This window comes from Manis javanica, chromosome 2, assembly GCF_040802235.1.
Source record: "Manis javanica isolate MJ-LG chromosome 2, MJ_LKY, whole genome shotgun sequence".
In the NCBI taxonomy this organism is placed as follows: domain Eukaryota; kingdom Metazoa; phylum Chordata; class Mammalia; order Pholidota; family Manidae; genus Manis; species Manis javanica.
Window position 1 is genome coordinate 141774900 of NC_133157.1, and position 18952 is coordinate 141793851.

At 43.0% G+C, this 18952-nt stretch overlaps 1 protein-coding gene across 16 annotated transcripts in view; it reads right to left on the reverse strand.

Moving 5' to 3' along the window:
* The window catches only part of FAM110B (family with sequence similarity 110 member B), a 153310-nt gene that overhangs the window by 1826 nt on the left and 132532 nt on the right, over positions 1 to 18952 (reverse strand). Inside the window, exon 1 of one of the 16 annotated variants that reach the window (XM_073229532.1) lies at positions 14493 to 14517. The exons of the other annotated variants lie outside the window; for them this stretch is intronic. The gene's annotated coding sequence lies outside the window, so the exon portion shown is untranslated. Of the gene's footprint in view, positions 1 to 14492; positions 14518 to 18952 lie in introns of those variants that run through there. 16 annotated transcript variants of the gene reach the window in all.

Here is an 18952-nt window from a genome sequence, read left to right on the forward strand (position 1 = left end):
TCACGGCTGTAGCAACAGCGAAGCCCCGCGGCGCCCGCGCCGCCGCCACGCCATTTCTAGGGGGCGATTCCCGGTCCCGGGAGGGGGACCGCCTGGCCCCGGCACCCGCGCCCCAGCCTACCGCGGGCAGACGCGCGCGCGTTTGGGAGAAAGGCGCTGAGATTTACCACGCGCCAACTCTTTCAGCTGCCTCCCCATTGGCGAGAACCACTTCCTGATCACGCCCAGGTGGCGTTACTTCCATCAAAACCCAGGAAATACGAGACGAATGTAGAAATGCGGGGTTAGCCCAGCCCCGTTTGCAGTTCATTAAATGCTGCTGGGTTCCTAAGAATCCTTCATCTGCACCTGCTTTAGGCTACAACACGGATGAATTACACGTCTCTCCTGCATCTTGCAATGAAGCAAAACTTCTGACTTCTTGCTACTCATCTCTCAGTAATACTTAACTTTAACTCTTAAAAACTTTAAAGATGGGGAACAATGGGATCAGCAGTAAAGCCATTTTTAAAAGTCAACATGTTTCAATTATGTTTTCACCAACCAGTTTATTTGAAAACACTTTCTCCTGGAAATCAATAATGTGTATGAAGTTCATCCCATTAATACAAGCTTATTTAAAAAAAAAACCAACCTGGAAATACTTCTAGATCAATCATATAAGTATATAATTTGATTACAAATGCTCCATAATTTTTCACACTTAATGAGCAGAAATCAAATTTTTTGGTGGTATATACTTTCCAAAATCCCATAGAGATCAAAGAACATCATCTTACGCTACTCATGCCTAATACATAACTTTACAGAAAACCTGTATAATAAATAGATAAGATAAGCATTCTGGGACTTATTCATGGCTTTCTGAACAGCTTGACCACCCCATCCACAACCAAAACCACTGTAATGAAACACTCACCAATACTCCCAACATTAATCTGCAGGGAGTCTTTCTACTTAGCACGCAGTAATACAACATAGCACTTGGCTCTGCCTCCCTCAGAACAACAACCCCTCTTTGCTGGTTACTGCTGGCTGACAGCATTTAGAGTGCATGAGCATTTCAAAGTACCTCAGTAAAGACCTTTTCAGCATATTTGGTGATAATCACAAATATTAAGAGAATAACGTGTTCAACTAACATGTCAAGTAACTCATTTACAAAATAAATAAGGATGTATTACTATAAAACTGCCCACTCTCATGGTTAGAAAATGAAGTGTCTATTAACAAACTTGGGGTGGGGGAAACCTGACATTTCTCCTTATCACCGTTTAAGGCCTGAAACCATAAGTACACCTGTTGCTGTATTTTGTTAGAGACAATTTTGGTGATCTGCAAAAGGATTTGTTCTAATAAAAAATATTTTCCTATGCAAGATTTGGGAAGCCCCAGGTCAGTTCCTACATAACGATTTCCTTCAATTGTGCAGTTCTATTAAGATACTTGAGTTAAGTTAAAGAAAACTAACTCCTCTCATGAAGATTAAGTGAGATTGTTTCTTTGAACATATTTTGAATGAAATGCCAGTGAGGACAGTGACAATTCTTATGCGGAGCCTAGGCATCTGCTCCTCCACCACCCTGGGTGCATTTCTGCGGGAAGGTGAACTGGAGCCTGCCCCAGAGGGCTGCGGAGCCAGCATGGCAGCCAAGCCTGGGCTCAGAAGCACCCCTGGGTCACAACGGAGGCACTTGAGAGAGAAGGTTGCCTCCAGGACAGGCCATGTTTCTCCCAAGTGATGTAACATCTCCACTGATCACCTTTCGAGCTTCTAAATGTGTCTAAAGAAGGGCAGTGGCCATAGGTTTGGGCAGACTAAAAGCCAGGCCTGAGGTCTGTATCCATCTATCTGCTTTGTGCTTAGGGACCAAAACAAATCTCGGCAAGTGGGAAAATCGTGGGACAGGTTCTGGACCCTCGTCCCCTCTTCTGTGATATGGGTGCTTGCATGACATTCCCCAGATCTTTGAACGATTGAGCTACAGCTATCATACCCTGTCCCCAGCATTCAAGCTCATGCTGGCCTGCCCGACTGCCTTTTCTTCTAGTTTCAAGCCATTAGGACCTCACTTTCCAGCATGCCCTGTCTTTTAAGCTGAGCTCTGGCAGTGTTTGGGACACTAAATAAAAATCATTAAGGAATACCAGTCTATCTTCTAGTAAGTATTCTTCAGAAAGCTCATCCAATCCACCCTGCTTCCTTCATGAAAAAGGAGTGAAAACGAGTAAGCAGAGGCAGAAACCCTCAGGATGGCTCCTACAGACTCCCCCATTTGCTCTACACCATCCAACCTTCAGAAGCAGTTATTAGACACAAGCCAGTGTGAAAGCACTGTGTTTGAAAAATAGCAATTATTTGTAACCACTTTACCATTTTTTCCTTTTTCTTTCTGTCTCTCCCTCCCTCTTTCCTCTGTCACTCCCAATTTACCTAATAATTTTCAGCATGCTGATGATATTTAGAAATGATATGTTCAGACTTTAAAAGTTTTGACTTAAACTTTTTGGGGAGAAAAAAATGCATCGTCTTGGAAAAGAATCAAAAGCAAGAGAAAAAGCTATAGAAACTGGTGGGATGCCTCAGGATAATAAATAAGGCATACTCAATGTTTTGTACCTGTTTTAGCCAGCAAACTAATCCTACTTCAAAAATAATAAAGGAAGTTTAGGCTGCTCCTTCTCTTAATGCTTTCAAAATCTGGAACTTCTGCTCTTTTACTTTGCAGTGTTTAAACACTGTTGCCTGGGACAGAGCTGTGGAGTCTCAGAGCTTTGTGGTGTAGACTTTGCTATGATGCAGAACAGGTACATTTGAGAACACCAATCAAGTGGTAAATGACACTCCAGGACAGCCAGAAAGCTGAGGCTGTGTCTCGATGTTATAAATGTGATAACCATAAAGTGGGGCACAGGACCCTCTGCCAATGCAGCCCTGCTGATGCTGGAGTTCTTGTTTGCAGAGTTGAAGAATGACTTTTGCAAACACTCAAGGTAGGAGAGCCAGGAAGAGGCTTTTACTGAGAGATATAGGGAGAGGACAGAGCTCCTGGCTCATGCCAGGAGGGGACAAGAGAGCCCATGGTGGTGCCTTGTCCAGGGGTTTTACAGGCAGTTGAGGATTTTTGGGAATGTGAAAAAAAGCTTAGGGGTATGGACTTGTTAAGTGATCCCTGAATATTTAGACTTAACACAAGCAACTTCCTGACCTGATGATTTCTCCCTGAGACCCAGCATCCCAGTCTAGGAGCACATGAAACAAGGCAGCCTGCCCAGTCTCCAAGGTAGGCTGAGGTATTGTTTGCTAAAGAGTTAAGTCAAGAATCTCACTTCCCAACTTCCTGGGTGTTAATGCAATCCCATCCCCAGGGTGGAATCCTTCCTGCCTTTCACCATGCTGTCTACAGCTGGGTCTGCATGCTAAACCAGTTGCCCAGTTTGCAAAATCACCTCATCAGATCTGAAGGAAAGACAGCACATAGGCCTGGGCCTTTTAGCATGCTAAAGTGAATCCTACGCATGATTACAAATGATCAGTGTAATAAAAACATGTGCTACTCTTTTTTATCTGGGAAATATTAACTGATCTTACTGAAGAATGACTCTACAGCTTAATGTTTAACATGGAGTTTTGGTAGGAGGTTTCCTTGCATGTAGTTACATTGCTCTGACTGTAAATATCCTGCCTTGCTTTTTCCGGAGGCCCTGACCCACTCTGACTACACCCCATGGTCCCTGTCTCACTGCCACAGACCCTTGATACCTGGAGAGGTCACTCAGGCACAATCAGGCTCTGATGGGAGCAGGCTGGGAGGGGCTTCTAGTTCCTCTTCACCTTCTTTCAGGGAAGGAAAATTAGATCTCAGAGGCAGTTTCATAAACAAGAGCGATGATACAATCTTGCTTGGTCCCTGGTTTATGGCTAAGGAGAGGCAACCCAAGCCTGACAGCAAGAGAAAAATTCCATTCACAAACCATTCTGGCTGCGTTTTGTCCTGTTTAATATCTATTTGAAAATTTCATGAAGGTACAAAATGGACTGGAGAATAAAACTTGGCAGAGCTGAGGTACAAAATGGTCTGCCAGATGAGGGCAGACAGGAACTCAACAGCAATCTGCTCTGGAGGTGACTGTGGGGCAGAGCCCTGCCAGCTCCTTCCCAAAGGAGACTGCTTGTAGAGGGGTCATGTTATCTGTGTGGGAGTCCTGGTCTGCTCAGGGAGGCCTCAGCTGGGGACAGAGGGCACAGGGGTGAAGAAATGATCACTCTCACTCACTCTAGCCATCTTCTCAAACATCAGTGTGCCTGTGCATCTCCTCAGGGTCTGATTCAGTCTTTGGGGTGGGGTCCTAGATTTGGTGTTTCTCTCAGATCCCAGGTGCTGCCTAGGAAGCTGGTCATACTAACTTCAAATCTGCCAGCTGCTCATAGGGGCAGTTAGGTGAAGACCAGGACTCTCTGCTGATGTGTAATGTTGGGGAGACCCAGTATGCTGGGTCTAAGGGTACAGAAACTCTGGAAGCAGTTAGGGATGGAAAATGAGCCTCAATATATACATATATGAAAAATGCTTAAAGCTGAAGTTCTGTAATCCAGATAACATGTGCTTCCACATCTCTGAGGTCAGGCAGATAATGGGGGATAGTGACCTGTGTGAAGAGGCCTCCAACTAAAGACTGCCATGGGAAATGGGGGTTCGCTGTTGAGGCAGCAAATTCAGATGTGTGCCTAAACTCTCCCGATTTTAAAATTCAGTATTATAAAATACTATGGGCCAAGTGCCTCTGGTAAGTAAAAGGGGAGAATGCCTAATTAGTCTTTAAATTTTAAGTAGGAAGCAGCACTGAAGTTGGGACAAAGACTCTAGGATTGAACACAAACCCTGATTCACCCACGAAACTTCCTTAAGTAAGTGAAAGCTGGTTATTTCTCAAATGTGTTATGGCAGAAAAAAAAGTCAGTAATATTGTTTTAAAGAGGGAGTCTGACTAACTCAGCTCTAAGTCACTTCCCATCTTGGTGTCTTGATCTTATCTATGAAAATGAATGTGATGAACTTGGTGAGGTGATAGTGTCTTCAGTTCACATATTCTTGGAGGCAAAAGCCAAAGAAGCAATTTATTTACCTTTGAGATTAGTAAGTGTTCTCCAAGAACCGATTCTTCTAGTTTCCCAGTGTGTCAGATCACAAAACATCTGCAATATGAATGAAACTGTCCCATATTGCTTTTTGATTTTTTTGTAATAATCTGTGCTTAGCTGACTGGGGCATAATTTTCCAACTTGACTAGGGGTCACTCTCCTAACTACATTCTTGGTTTTTCCCATTTAAGAACAGAAAAACATTCCTGTCATTCAATTAAAAACGCAGTTTAACATGTCTATGTTAACTTTTGAGTTCTTTACAAATGTAAGGGAAATGCATTCAAACTATGAGTGCTTACTGAGTTAAGGGCTGTGTTCAACCAGTTGATTAGTACCTTCTGATTGAGCAATTATTTGTAAGATGTAAAGAAACAGGGAAGTTGTGACAATTTAGAAAAAAGATTCAAAATGCAGATGAAGAATATTGATAGCGGTGATGATAAACATGGCAGGACTGTCACAAAGGGGCTTCTCCACAGACCTCTTCTTAGCAGTAAGAAGGGGGAGGGGAGGGAACTGGGGTAAAGGCATGGGAGTCTGGCCATCAGTCATCAGAGCAGCTCTTTACTGAATTCACAGCACATTCAGGAAACAAAAGATAGTGGAAGACAGGTGCAGTGGGGACAGTGGGGAGAGACACACTGGGGTGAGTGGAGGGGCAGATGGGCTTTGGGCTTTATGCAGAGTAATGGGAGCACACTGGAGTGATGAAGCATCAGTGACAGGATCAGACTTGTATTTTTAAGAAATCCTCCTGGCTACAGAGAGGGTGCAGGAGTGGCTGTAGAGGCCAGTGGGAGCTGTCCGGGGAGGGGAGATGGAGCGGGCTCTGGGGTGCTCGTTCATGACAGTACTGCACTGGGTCTGACCCAGGCTCTGCCCCTGCCCAGAATGGCTGCACAGCCTGGGGCAGGTTACACCACCTTCCTGGGCCTTGGGTTTGCCATCTCTAAAATGGGGATGATAACAGAGCCTACCTCTTTAGGGGATCTGAGGTTAAACAATGACACAAAGACACTTCTCATTCGTATTACATTTATGAGCAGGGTGTCTTTGGGGATGGAGAGAAGGTGAACAATTCTGAGAGATGTGTAACAGGTGCATGGCTGGAATTTGAGATGGGCTGGATGTGCAGGGTGAAAGTGTTGTGAAGAAGATGTGGGCTTTCAGTGTGACTACTGACTGAGAGGTGTACACATTCCAGTCTAATCCCCTACCCCTTCCTCCTTTGAGCCAGAGCTAGGGCAGCCCCTCCACGCTGGCCATGTGCATTTGTGTATCTGCCCTTACCTCTGCTTGAGGTTTCTTAACCAACAGGGTTGACAGAACTTGTCATCTCCTTAATATATGTCACAAACAGTTAACAATTTTGTGATTGTCACAAAAAATTGTACTTAGAAGCAAAACATATTCATAAATAATGCTTAGCTCTGTGGGCTAAAAGCAGCAGCCATGCCATGGGAAGACATTAATTTATCCACTTTCATTAGTAAGTATTATTTTCCAAAGACCATCCTTTTCCTTCCCTTCCAAGCGCATGGTCCCTTTTATTAACCTCTTTTATACTGAGAATAACTTGTGAAGAATGCAAACATAAAGGAGAATAACTCAAGTGAACAAAACTAAATGGGGAGGAACAAAAAGCGTGTATCAGAAACAGCCTGAATTTGCACATGATCAAATGAACAGAAACTAAGAAGAGGCCCACCATCTGGTAAGTCAAAACCACCACCTTTGCAGCACCTGTTTTGTTTTTTCATTTATCGAATGACGTGCCTCCTTCGTTCTTATGTCCTGGTGAAATCCCACATAGTCTATAATTCTGATGGCTGAATCTTCTCTTTTCTGACCTCTGTGTTGCCATCAGCAATCAACTCCAAGCTATAAATGAGATAAAGTCCTTGCCAATACCACCATCACTTTGTATGTTCTTGGAAACCACAGACTTCTCCTAATGACATTAAAACTTATAATTCCAGTATCCTAGTCATTTTTTTAGCTTAGTCTTTTAGTTGGCAAGAGTAGGTCTCCAAATGTTATTTCATAAACAATCTTTGCCCTAGGTTTCCATTCTTCTGCTTTAATTTTCCACATGTTGAGTGAACCATTTCCCCACTTTTTCAGCAACCCTTTTAAGCTCTGATATTTTTGACAGACCCATTCTGTACAAACACAGGACAGAAACAAATGTTGGAGTGAGTGTCAGGAGGCCTGAGAGGCCAGCTCTTCCCTCCTAATGGATGTATGGGTATGGACCAGGAATAATGTCCACCCCTCTGGCTTGCATATCGTGTGCTGAGACACAGGTAAGGCAGTGCAAAAATCGCACAGGCTCTTTGATACATGTGTGAAAATGACTCTGGCAACTGAGTTTGTGCTGTTGTGGCAACACTCTGCAGGTGGCTCTGTGAACTGAGCAGGTCTGCAGGGAAGGGGCAGGGGTCCAGTTTGTCAGCCACAGAGCTTTGGAATGATGTCAGGTGGGCAAAGAAAGACCGCAGTGGGAATGGGAGACACCTCTGCCTCAGGAGAGCACCAGGGCAGTCTCAAGTTCTTTGTTTAGAGCTGTGAGGTAGGACAGTGGCCTGTGTGCCTACCCTCATCTCAAATAGAATGAGGCCCATCCAGAAAGTCCAGCTTGGGTCTCATGAAGCTGAGGAGCATGGAGACTAAAGGCCCAATCTGCATGGACTCTCCAAGCACAGGACCCAGGAAAGAGGAGGCTGTGTTTCTGTGAGTACAAGGGTGAGAGTTTTCTAGGCCCACAGGTGAACCTGGAGAAAGGTGGTGGTCTGGGGTCATCTTAAATGTAACCACCACAAAGGAAGCCAACAGCTCTTCACTGGGGGTCAGGCTGTGAGCACCCCTAGTGGTGGGAGAGATGCGGCTGCCCCCAGGGAACCCAAAAGCTCCCGCAAAGAGCCAGCTCTGAAGTCCCCTGTGCCTGGGACACCAGATTCCAGGTGTGGAGCCATGGATGGCAACTGCCCTCTCCCCCTGAACACCGTGCCTGCTTACTTACACATGCATACACCCGCAGGGAAGAGTGATGCCAAATAAATGTGAGTGTGCAAGGCAGGAGGGAAAAACCCACAGTGTTGACTGAGGCCCCTTCTCCACAAAGGTTTCCGAACTAACCCAGGCCTGAGCTGGGCAAGGGAGAAGCTCATCGAAACTGGACTAGAGGATGGAGGTATGTTCATGATGCTGGACTGGCCTCTCTGAGGCCTGGAACTGACCTGAGGACTTTCAGTTTTTTAAGACGAACTGAAGAGGCTATGGTCTTGTCTGAGATGCCAGCCCAGGAAGCAGAGGAGACTTCAGCAGAGTGACTTCTTAGGGCAGAGTCACCTCCTGTTCACTCCCAATGAATTCAGGTCAGAAGAAAATAAAAAAGGGTCTGCACAGTACACCTTAGGCTTTCTATTAGTTGGCCAGTTGACTCCATGCCCCTCCTCATTCAGAACTAGGTCCTGGGGTCAAGGTCAACTATGCTTACTCTGTAGCTTGGCTACTTAGAGCTCTCTGACCCTGGGCAAGACATTCAAGCTTGGTGTGCCTCAGTTTCCTCACTTAGGGAACAGTGGTAATTCCTGTATTTTGTGGGACTGATGCAAGAATTCTATGAGATAACATATCAGAAGTGCTCAGCATGGAAACAGGCACCATGTTTATTCAGTAAATGTGAGCTGTTATTAATTTTGTCCCCAGTGCCCACGACTTGGCACTGATAATCACCATCATTAGATTTCAAGTTTTACAGTAACTGAATGATCTTTTGTCTTAAAATGATTCATTTGCTCTCAAGTCATAATGTGTGTGCTATTTCTGTCAATGTGGGTTGACTATGTAGTTTCTAAGAGGCCATTTGTGTGACCCCATTTTTATTTGAGTTACAAAGAAAATATGTGGTTTCAAGTTTCAAAGCAAACAGTTATGTGAGTGAAACCAGCTAGACTAAATAATACGGCCATTATTAAAAATGAAATCAAACCTAAAGTTGGTAGGACAAAAACAGGAGATCAAATCTCAATCCATGATGGATTCTTTTATGTCACCCTCCAAGGTCATTCAGAAACTTGTTTACATGCTTCATTTTCATTTGTAAGTAAATCCATTATGAAACAGTATTATGGGTTTCTTTTAAAATATCTTTGTCTACTTAAGACAATAAAATGAAACAGAGAATCAGAAAAGTACAATCACATTTCCGGTTCCACATTCTTCTTTCACTGAAGGTAAAGTATTACTCTAAGAGGATCACCAACTTGTTTCAATATTGGGGAGCCTACCTTTTACTGAGATTACAGAACTTGATGCACAGCCAGTACCAGAAGTCACTGGGAAATACAATGGCTTACTTGATGAAAATAACTACCAGTAATTATGCAGGACCACTAGAATTCCACTGAAAATCCAGGAGGACATCCACTTCTGTCTTCTCCTGGAGGGAGCTCTGTGTGGTGTTATGTTCAGCTGTGAGACAGTGTGAGGCCATGGCCAACCTTTAAACAAATGTGGAGTTCAAGAGGGCACTGTCCCTTTTTACAGACTCGTACACTCCATCACTGGCCTCACACTACCAACTTGCTACTTAATGTGGGTCTAAGAGCTAGCTGGGTCCTCCCGTCAGGCCACCAGGAGCACCTTCTAGTGGCAGCAGTAACATCTCAGTGGACAGAAGGACCATGAACTCTAGTAGCAATTCCTGGAGTTCATGGAGACACTGTGCTGGGCTCACACTCACAATCTCATCCCCACAGTTCCCCCTGATGATGCTGTCTGATCCCCCTGATAAACAGGAGATAAGTAATTGTTGATGGCAACTGGAGAGCCCTGACCAGAATCCAGGCTGTGCAGATTGAGGCACCCTGCATCCAGTTCTCCCACCAACCCTGACTTTGACCATCTGCCTTGCATACTGCTTTTTCCTTTATCTGGGTAAACGTGTACTCTGTGGGATCCGCAGCCCACGGATACAGTAAGAAAGATTAAGGGTGGAGATATATAGATAGAACCTTTATTTGTGAAAATATTTATAGCTTCTAGTGAACCCCCTGGAGGCAAAGGATATTTACTCTGAAATAAATACTAAACTATGTTAAATTGGAGTTGTGTGGCATTTCCACTTGAAGGAAAAAAAATAAAGCAGCATATTTTGGGGAGTGGACCAAGTTCACTGTCAATGTACTAGGCGAACTGCACATAAATTATGCCTAAAAGTCATAGGGAACATAGTCAATACTATTTTAACACCTTTGTAGGTGACAGATGGTAACTACACTTACCATGGTGAGCATTTAGAAATGTATATAATTGTGGATCACTGAAACCAATATAATATTGGATTATCAGGTATGCATCAATTAAACAAATAGCCTGTTCATAATGACCATTTCTTATTAACCACATATAATGTCCCCAGAACTGTACTAATGCATTTTAAAGGTTTTTAAATTCAATCCAGTCACATCTGTAAAGCAAGTATGATCCCCATTTTGGATATGAGTGAACTGATATCCAAAGACATTAAGATGGATGTCTAAGATACTTGGTCACTATCTGTGGGCTCCACACCCAGGTCTGCATATGTACCCCTCAGTCCATTTCACCACATCACATTGTCACTCCAGCTCTTAAAAGTCCATGCATTATCTTCTAAAAATGTTTTATATTTAAATAATATGGCTCAGGAACCCTCACTAATTACATTTTAGTTCCTAACATCTACTCTTTTGGCCATTCACTGCTTAGGACCAGCTTTCCCCAGAAGGTAGAGGAGGAAAAGAAATCCCTTTAACTTTGTATTATATCAAATAACCATGCTACTTGCTAAGTTTACATGCACAGGCAGAGAAGGTAAAATGTTTATGAATTGAGTTTGACTAATTTAATTTTCTTTCTTGATGTTACTGGCTGCAGATCAGTTAGCTGAACTTTGATGAAAATTATGAGAGAGATATTAAAAAGAACAACAAGCAACGTCTTTTGTCCATCTTGCTACACTGAGCATTCAGAGAGCAAGGGCCATACACTTTGTATTGCTATCTCACTAAATCCCCCACAATGCACACAGCAGGCCCTCACTACAGTGTGCACTGAGTTGCACTAATACTCTAAATCCTCAGCAGACTATCAAGCATATTGCTTTATATTGTAAAGGCTCAGTGAAGACGCCAGATAGACAACTGGGGAAGTGAAACATGTAATACATGGTTTATAAATTAGAAACAACACTCAGACTGTCTCCTTTTGATTGGAGCCTGGTACATGGGAATGCACAGAAACTATTTATTCACAACTTACTGAACATTAGCACAGAACTGTGCTTAGAACACAAATATGGTGTAAAGGGAAATCAAGATGAGGAAGAATTTTTAAAGCCAAACAATAGGTTGACTTTTAAAAAAAGAAATACTGTTGATCTCATTTGCCAAAGGAACACCTAGAATTATTTTCCATTTCTTGAATAGCTCTTAGTACAGAGGTTGTTAGAACAACTAGTTCTTTGCTTCAAGTGTACTCAGAAAAGACAAACAGTATTTTTTCACATCTAAGGATTCAGACTGACTTGTGGGACAATTATTTTCAAAATAAGACATTAAGTTGAGAGACACCTATTTTTGCAGCACATATTTTAATCTTTAGCACTTAACACATCTTCCCAACATCGTTTTCAAGCCTCGAATGGTACAAGGTAAGGCTTCACCACAATTTGCACTTGAAGTATTATTTTTGGGTCCAAGTGACAAGGAGCTCAGGAATGACTTAATTAAGTTCCCTCCACTTTGCCCAGGCCCATTCCAGCTCTGCTTCTGACTCACTGGGACTAAAGCAGCAGGCAGAGGCTGTACTGCGGGTTCTCTAGGCAGCCTGGTCTGGCTGTGTTCAGAGGCAGCAGCAGGGTCAGGAGTGGGGAGACACTATAGAGGTACTTCCTCTCCTGCCCATCCGCCCTTACCTGCCACCACGTCCCTCCTCCCAAATGGTCTCTGATGCCTGCCTCCATCTTCTGCTTCTGCCAGGGAATCTTCCAGCCCTCCCCTGCCAGGCGTTGACCAGAGCCCTCCTAGCTGAAGAGCGTCCCCAAACCCAGTGGGAAGCCTATTTTGACCTTTCATTCTGAGCTGGGTCCTGCCTCCCTGGCTCTTTCCTGGTCCTGCCGTCGCCCCTGCACCATGGACACCAGAGGGCAGGCTGCTGGGCTCTGGCCCACCCAGCACAGGACTGGGTGCTGTGGACAGCAGAGTTCAGAATCTCTTGCAGGGACGCTTGTCTGATACATGTCCCATTCATGAAATGTCTTTGTCTGAATGTAAAAGAGTAAAAAGTCAAAACTATCAAAAAGGGCTTCTTATTCCTATTCCTGCTGCCAAACCACCCACCTACCAAACAATCAACCAACCAAAAGCCAGATCACTTAGCAGGCTCTCTTAAGGGTTGTAACAATGTAAAAGCTGTATTAAAAGTAATCGGATACATACTTTGCTGGATGGACAGACATTGTTGGATGCATAAAACAAATCTTTGATTAGATCTGAAAACTCTGCCTTTAATGTGCTTTTTTACTCCATTCCTTCATGCTTACACCTTAAAAGACACTATCTGGCTCTATCTTGATTAATTTAAAGTTTCTCATTCCTGCTTACAAAGAAAAATGATTCATCCACAGGGAAAAAAGGGAGTTGGCTTTTAGAAATAGTTTTTATTTTTAGTCCTCTATCATTTATTGTTTGTTTGGTGAGAAATGGACTTTTCTACTATTTTTTTAACAAGAAAGAATTATTTTGCCTGTGGCAAAAGGTGGTGCTGGTGTTTAGTGCTTCATGATGTCTCGAGCTTTTGATTCTGGCTGCAGTCACTGAGTCTAAAGAGAGAAATACAGTAGCACTCATTTATGGGGTATCTTTGCTCTGCCAGATGTCACCAGGTGGGATGGACACCTTGCATTTCTCAGCCTTGCTGACAAGTACCATTTGTTCCATTTAGCAGGTGGGAAAACTAAGGCTTGGAAGGTTTAAATGACTTTTCTGAAGCTGGTTAGCTGAAGGAACTTGCTGTGGACCTCAGGTGTGTTGTATTCTAAACCTGTGCTCTTGTGCTGCCCTGAACAGTCATGGCAACCTCTGTGGCTGCGGGAGTGAAGAGTCACTGGCTCTGGACATGAGCAGGAGGGAAGAGAGGAAAGCCCACTGGCTGGTACCCTCCTCACTGCCCACCACCCCCATGATACCAGACCTCAGCTGCTCTCATAACAAACTGTGTGTCTCCAAACTGTGTGCCCACCACAGTTCGCCACCATAGTTGGCCCTACCTGCTGAGCTGGAGGGCAGACAGGACAAGGAGGAGGCAGGAAGGTGTTCTGAAAGGTTTATGAGGAGAAGGCATTCATAAAACATAAAAAATAGGCCCCAAAAATCCAATCTGGGGCAGTGAAGATAAAAGCTCTTCGTTTTTAAGATTCTCTAAGGGGCTCAACATTGCACTACACGCTCGTCAGTAGAAAGGAATCATCCTAAGACCTTGCTAAGGAAATAACAATCTGGTCATCACCTGATTAGGTACAAACCAGACCCCTTGGTGGCAAAGCCTGAGACCACCCTGGGCTTGCCTGTGGAAGGGCTTGAGTCCTTCAGACAGAGACCCACCTGAGAGGACAAAGACAGCTTCCTCTAATCCCCCTGCCCACAAGGAAAGGACTCCTACAGGGACATGTTCAAGCCAGTTCATACAGACAGACGCCGAATGCAGGCATCTCCTTCAGAGATGTTTACTAACATCTGCATGCAAGTCAGTGAAGACGACGGGCAATATATGGAGCTCACAAACATGGCAATAAATAAGAGAAAGAAATAGGCTCTGCAGTATGGTAAGTACAGGTGCTAAAAAGAAAAGGAAAACAAGGATTTGGCATGGTGGGAATCACTGTTGACTTCAATAAGAAGACTTCTGGTAAAGTGATGGGCAGGGCATCAGGAGAGAAAAGAAGATAGACACTGGGGTGGTGTGTGCTGGCAGCTTGTTTCAGGAGTTCTGAGATGAGGTGATGGCTGGCGGTGTAAGCAGGATCAAGAGAGGGTTTTCTCCTTTAGGCCACTACAAATGACAGCTTATTTGTATGTTGATAGGAATGATACCTAGAAAAACTACACATGAGGCAGGAGAGAGGCTTCAACTACTGTGCTGACAATCACAAACTTTGACACAAGTGCCCCAAAATGGCTAACAGGTGTCAGAGCATCGTGTGGGACTCTGCAGAGCTGGCCTGGGACATCAGAGGACCTTTTTAAATGGTAAAAGTGCTAAAGAAACAGCAGGGGAGAGCACCCTGGGGTTGGAGCAGTACCTATGATGCCCCTTGGAGCCTGAGGGTGGGCACGGGGCAGAGAGCTCCTGGCCAATGCGCAGAGGTTAAGAAAACCAGTGATCTTGCTGTGGGCACATTCCTAGATCCCAGTCAGTCAGCAGTCACCTTTCAGTACAGATTATAAACCGTCACAGAGGTGGCACGAAGCAGCAACTCTCCATTTGCGTCTCCTTCAGCCAAAAGCAAATCAGCTGCTGAATTATAATTTTATCTCCTGTAAAGACACAGCAAGAACGTATTGCTTCTGTGAATTTAAAGCTTACCAACAGAGAGTCAGAGACCCTGGGAGGAAAACAGCTAAGAACTGGTAGAGTGCATAATCACGAAGGAGGGAATTCAATCATTTGGTAAATACCAATCAAGTACCTGCCATGTGCCAGGTATTGTCCGGGTGCTGGAGAGACTGCCGTGAATGGGACAGACACAGTGTGGCGTTCACAACTTGGCAGTGAGCAGCCTGCACAATGCAGAGTAAAGTGGTGAGAGTGCACAGCTGGGGGGAAAAAGCAGGGGAGCGCCCAGATGTACAGTGAGCAAATACTAACTCATGACCATCCCAATGGCAAGGCAGGGGAAAGGCAGCTGAGAGAGGCCAGAGGGCCTGTGGGCTGCGAAAGAAGGGTCCCAGAGAGCCTGTGTGACCCTGCAGGGCAGCGCCCATCAGGAGAAGGTCTGTGTGTGGCTGTGCCCTCCAGGTTCTGGAGTCAGCCCAGCTCCCACCCTGGCTCCACCCTTTAGCACCGGGACCTTGAGTCTCTTCTCACCTGTGTTCTGGGATGACACTAGGAGTGTCTCAGCACGGGGGCAATACATGTTACCACTGTTTTTCTTTAATAAGCAGGAGAAAATACCATCAGATGAATGTCGTAACTCTAGAGGCAATTTACAGACTGATTTAAGGAAGAATTTTTCATCAGTTAAACACTGTCCCAAACTGGAATTAGCTCCTTTGTAAAGAGTGAACTTTTTATCCTGGGAAGGGTTTGTGGAAAGGTAGGCTTACCACCTGAGAAATTCTAGAGGAGATTTCTGTAATGGGTGGGAGGGTGTGGCAGATGAATTAAGGTCTTTTCCAGTAAGTTCTGTGTTTCTTTGAGACATTCTCACTGCCTAGGTTTAATCTAGTATGTGCAAAGCAGGAAGACAGGAACATAAGGACAGAGGAAACATGGAGACAAAAGGAAAGGTTGAATGAAGATAAGCTGTAACAAGCACCAAAGAATCACTGCATAGAACAGACTAAGAAAGTGGCAAGAACATTTTTGATAAATGGATTAAGTATCCCAAGAAATAGACAGTAAAGAAGAGGAAGGGATGAGCCAACGGGCTAGAAGAACGTGGGGGGCAGAGAGGAAGCTGATAACTCACAGGCTACAACCTCGGAGACCTTGCTGTGCTTTGGGATGCTCACTACTTTCCTCTCTGTGTTGTTCAAGTAGTCCCGCATCCACGCCATGCTTCATTCTTACCTCCTTTCTGGCCCGAAATCCCCAGGCTTCTTATCAGCATGTTTCTATACAGAGACTGTGTAGAGTCCTCTAAAAAGTGTGCAGACTCTGAAACTGCCCCATGAGTGTAAGTGCTGACCAAGGAAATCACCATTAGGAGCCATTTATTGGGATAGGGGACAATTTACAGGGGCAAGGAAGGGGTGGTTGATACTGGACGTCAGAGGCAGCCCCTGGTGTTATCAGAAGCTAAACGGTTACTTTTAATAAACTGTGCTAACAGTAGTGTTATAATTGCGTGTAAGATGTCAGCTTATTTTCGAGATCATGTCATCCCAAATTCTTTAGAAAACATTCAGCCAGCAACTGCAGTTTAGAAATTGAGTCATTAAATGCTGCAGTCAGGACCTGGAATGCCTGCAGCAGGAGGTCACTGGCTCCAAACTGAGAGATACTGCCAGAAATCACTTTGGATGCAATGTCTATGTCTCCAAATGAACATTTTGATACTTAAGATTTCCCCCTTCATTAGCTTAGAGGTAATCTAACTCTTCAGTGATATTCTTTTTTCCTTATTGATTTCTAGAGAGAGATGATTGGATTTTTCTCTTTTGTTTAATAGCTTTAAAGATAGACAAAGGCTTTTAAACATTCATCTATTTTACTTAGTAAGGCCCTTTAGATCCCTCCAATTGTTTCTAAAATCAAGGAAGTTACAGCCTTCCTCTGTTTACAAGTATATCTGAAAAACATTTCAAATAATGAAGCCTGTATCTATATATCTATATCTATACACATATGAAACTAAATTACTCCTTTTATCAAGCTACAATTGACCATTAAAATGAAATTTATCTTAAGGAGACATTGGAAAAAAGAAACTATATTTAAAAATCTATGATCTAGCTTAGAAAATATTTCAGTTGTCCACTTCTACTCTTTGGACAAAGAACTACTCAATATTTAAATTCTGTTTTTCAATGTCAGCTTTTTCAAATATTATTATAAACACTAGAATTTCAAATATATAGATAGATACCTACTTCCCCTGACACCTAAGGAAAATGATGTGTCATTCCAAAATCCACTTCACCCACTTGTAGGGCAAAATACTTTTATGGTCATCCTTCTGACATATGGGAAAGGCACTTTTAAATGTAAATTCAAAATAGAGTTATTCTAGAAAGTATTTACCAAATGCTGCCTTACAGCTGGACAATCTTATCCCTCAGTTCAGCTCTTCAGTTAGGACTGGACCCTGGGGGCAGACGCAGAACACTCACGACACAGCCGAGTTGCAGGGAACCAGATCACGTGGTGATGTTAAGAATTACAATGATTTTCTAAAAGCAGGATTATCTGAGACAGCACTTGGTGTGAATTCCCTGCTGAACTCAGAGAAGACAGCAAGACCCCTAGTGGAGCAGAGAACACTGAATGCCCAGCAGCTTCCAACAAAAGTTGATCTGTTTTTAAATTTTGCTTCTTTATCTTCTAGTTTTGTGACTGAGGGCAAGTAAATCCCCTCTTATGTGCTTCCATTTTCCCATCTGTTAAATGGGGATAACAACAGCACCTTCCTCATAGGGTAGTTGGATTGAAGGACAGAAGGTGCTTATTATATCAGCATGAAGCCTGGCTATAAAATGTATGTACTTAATTTTTACAGCAAGGGCATCATTTCTAATTGAAAATATTGGAAGTATTTGGTATTGCTGGAATGTCATTTTTCAGGACAATTCACCATTTTCAAAACACATGGAAATTCTAGGTATTCTTATAAAGAATAAGTGCATGAAAACATAAACTTTATCTACAAAAAGGTATTTCTGGGATTTTGAGAGATATTGTATTAAACCTGCCTAGCAATCTGGGGAAAGCTGACATCTTTACTATACTGAGTTTTCCAGTTCATTAACATGGTATGTCTCTCCATTTATTTAGATTTTCTTCGATTTCTTTCATCAGAGTTTTATAGTTTCAGCATTCTTGTTTATAGCAGATTTATTTGTAATAGTCAAAAACCAGAAAAGGCCACAATGTCCCTTAATAAACTGCTAAGTAAACTGTGTTGTACCCACACCATGGAATGCTACTCAGCAATGAAAAAGAACTAAGGATATATGCAACAGGTTGGATGTATACCAAAGGCATTATGCTGAGTGAAGAAGGCCAATATCCAAATGTCACATACTGTATGATTCCATTTACATAACATTCTCAAAATTACACAGTTACAGAGATGGAGAACACATAAATGGTTGTTGGGTGTTAGGATGTGTGTACGTGTGTGTGTAAAGGGATATGGAAAGGTGGATCTTCGTGATATGGAACAGTATCTTGATTATTGGTGGTTACATGAAACTGCACGTGATAAAATGACAGAACTATACACACATTGTACCAATGTCAATTTTCTGGCTTTAATACTGCACTATAATTATGTAAGACATAATGATGGCAGGGGGACTGGCGAAAGTATGTGTCACCAGAGATAACCTCTCTGTTATCTTTGTAACTCCTATGAATCTATAATTTCAAAATATTTAAAAAATAACATAGGTTAAGTTAAAATAGAACCTAACATGTCTGTCAGATTATAAATCATTTTATATGGAGAAGTAGGTGTTAAGATTTGCCGTATTTTAATATTGAGAAAACAACCTAAGGCTTAAACTTTGGCCTCAAAGTCAGAAAGATGGAACTACATTTACTGAATGGCTTCAAAATTCTAAAATGAAACTTTGCTTTAAAAAAAAAAGTGTTTTTCCCTCATTATGGTTCAGAATGTGGCATGGATGGGAAAATGTTATTTAAATAGTACTGAAGACAATATGGCACTATCATATGAACTTAAATGCCGATGAAGGTACCGAGCTGAAAGTGTATGAAAAGATGAGATTAGAAACAAAAGAAATTTAATTCATTCCTAGTGTTCTTTGAAATCATTTCTCAAAAATGTTTTCATGTAAAAACTTCCATGTAATTCAA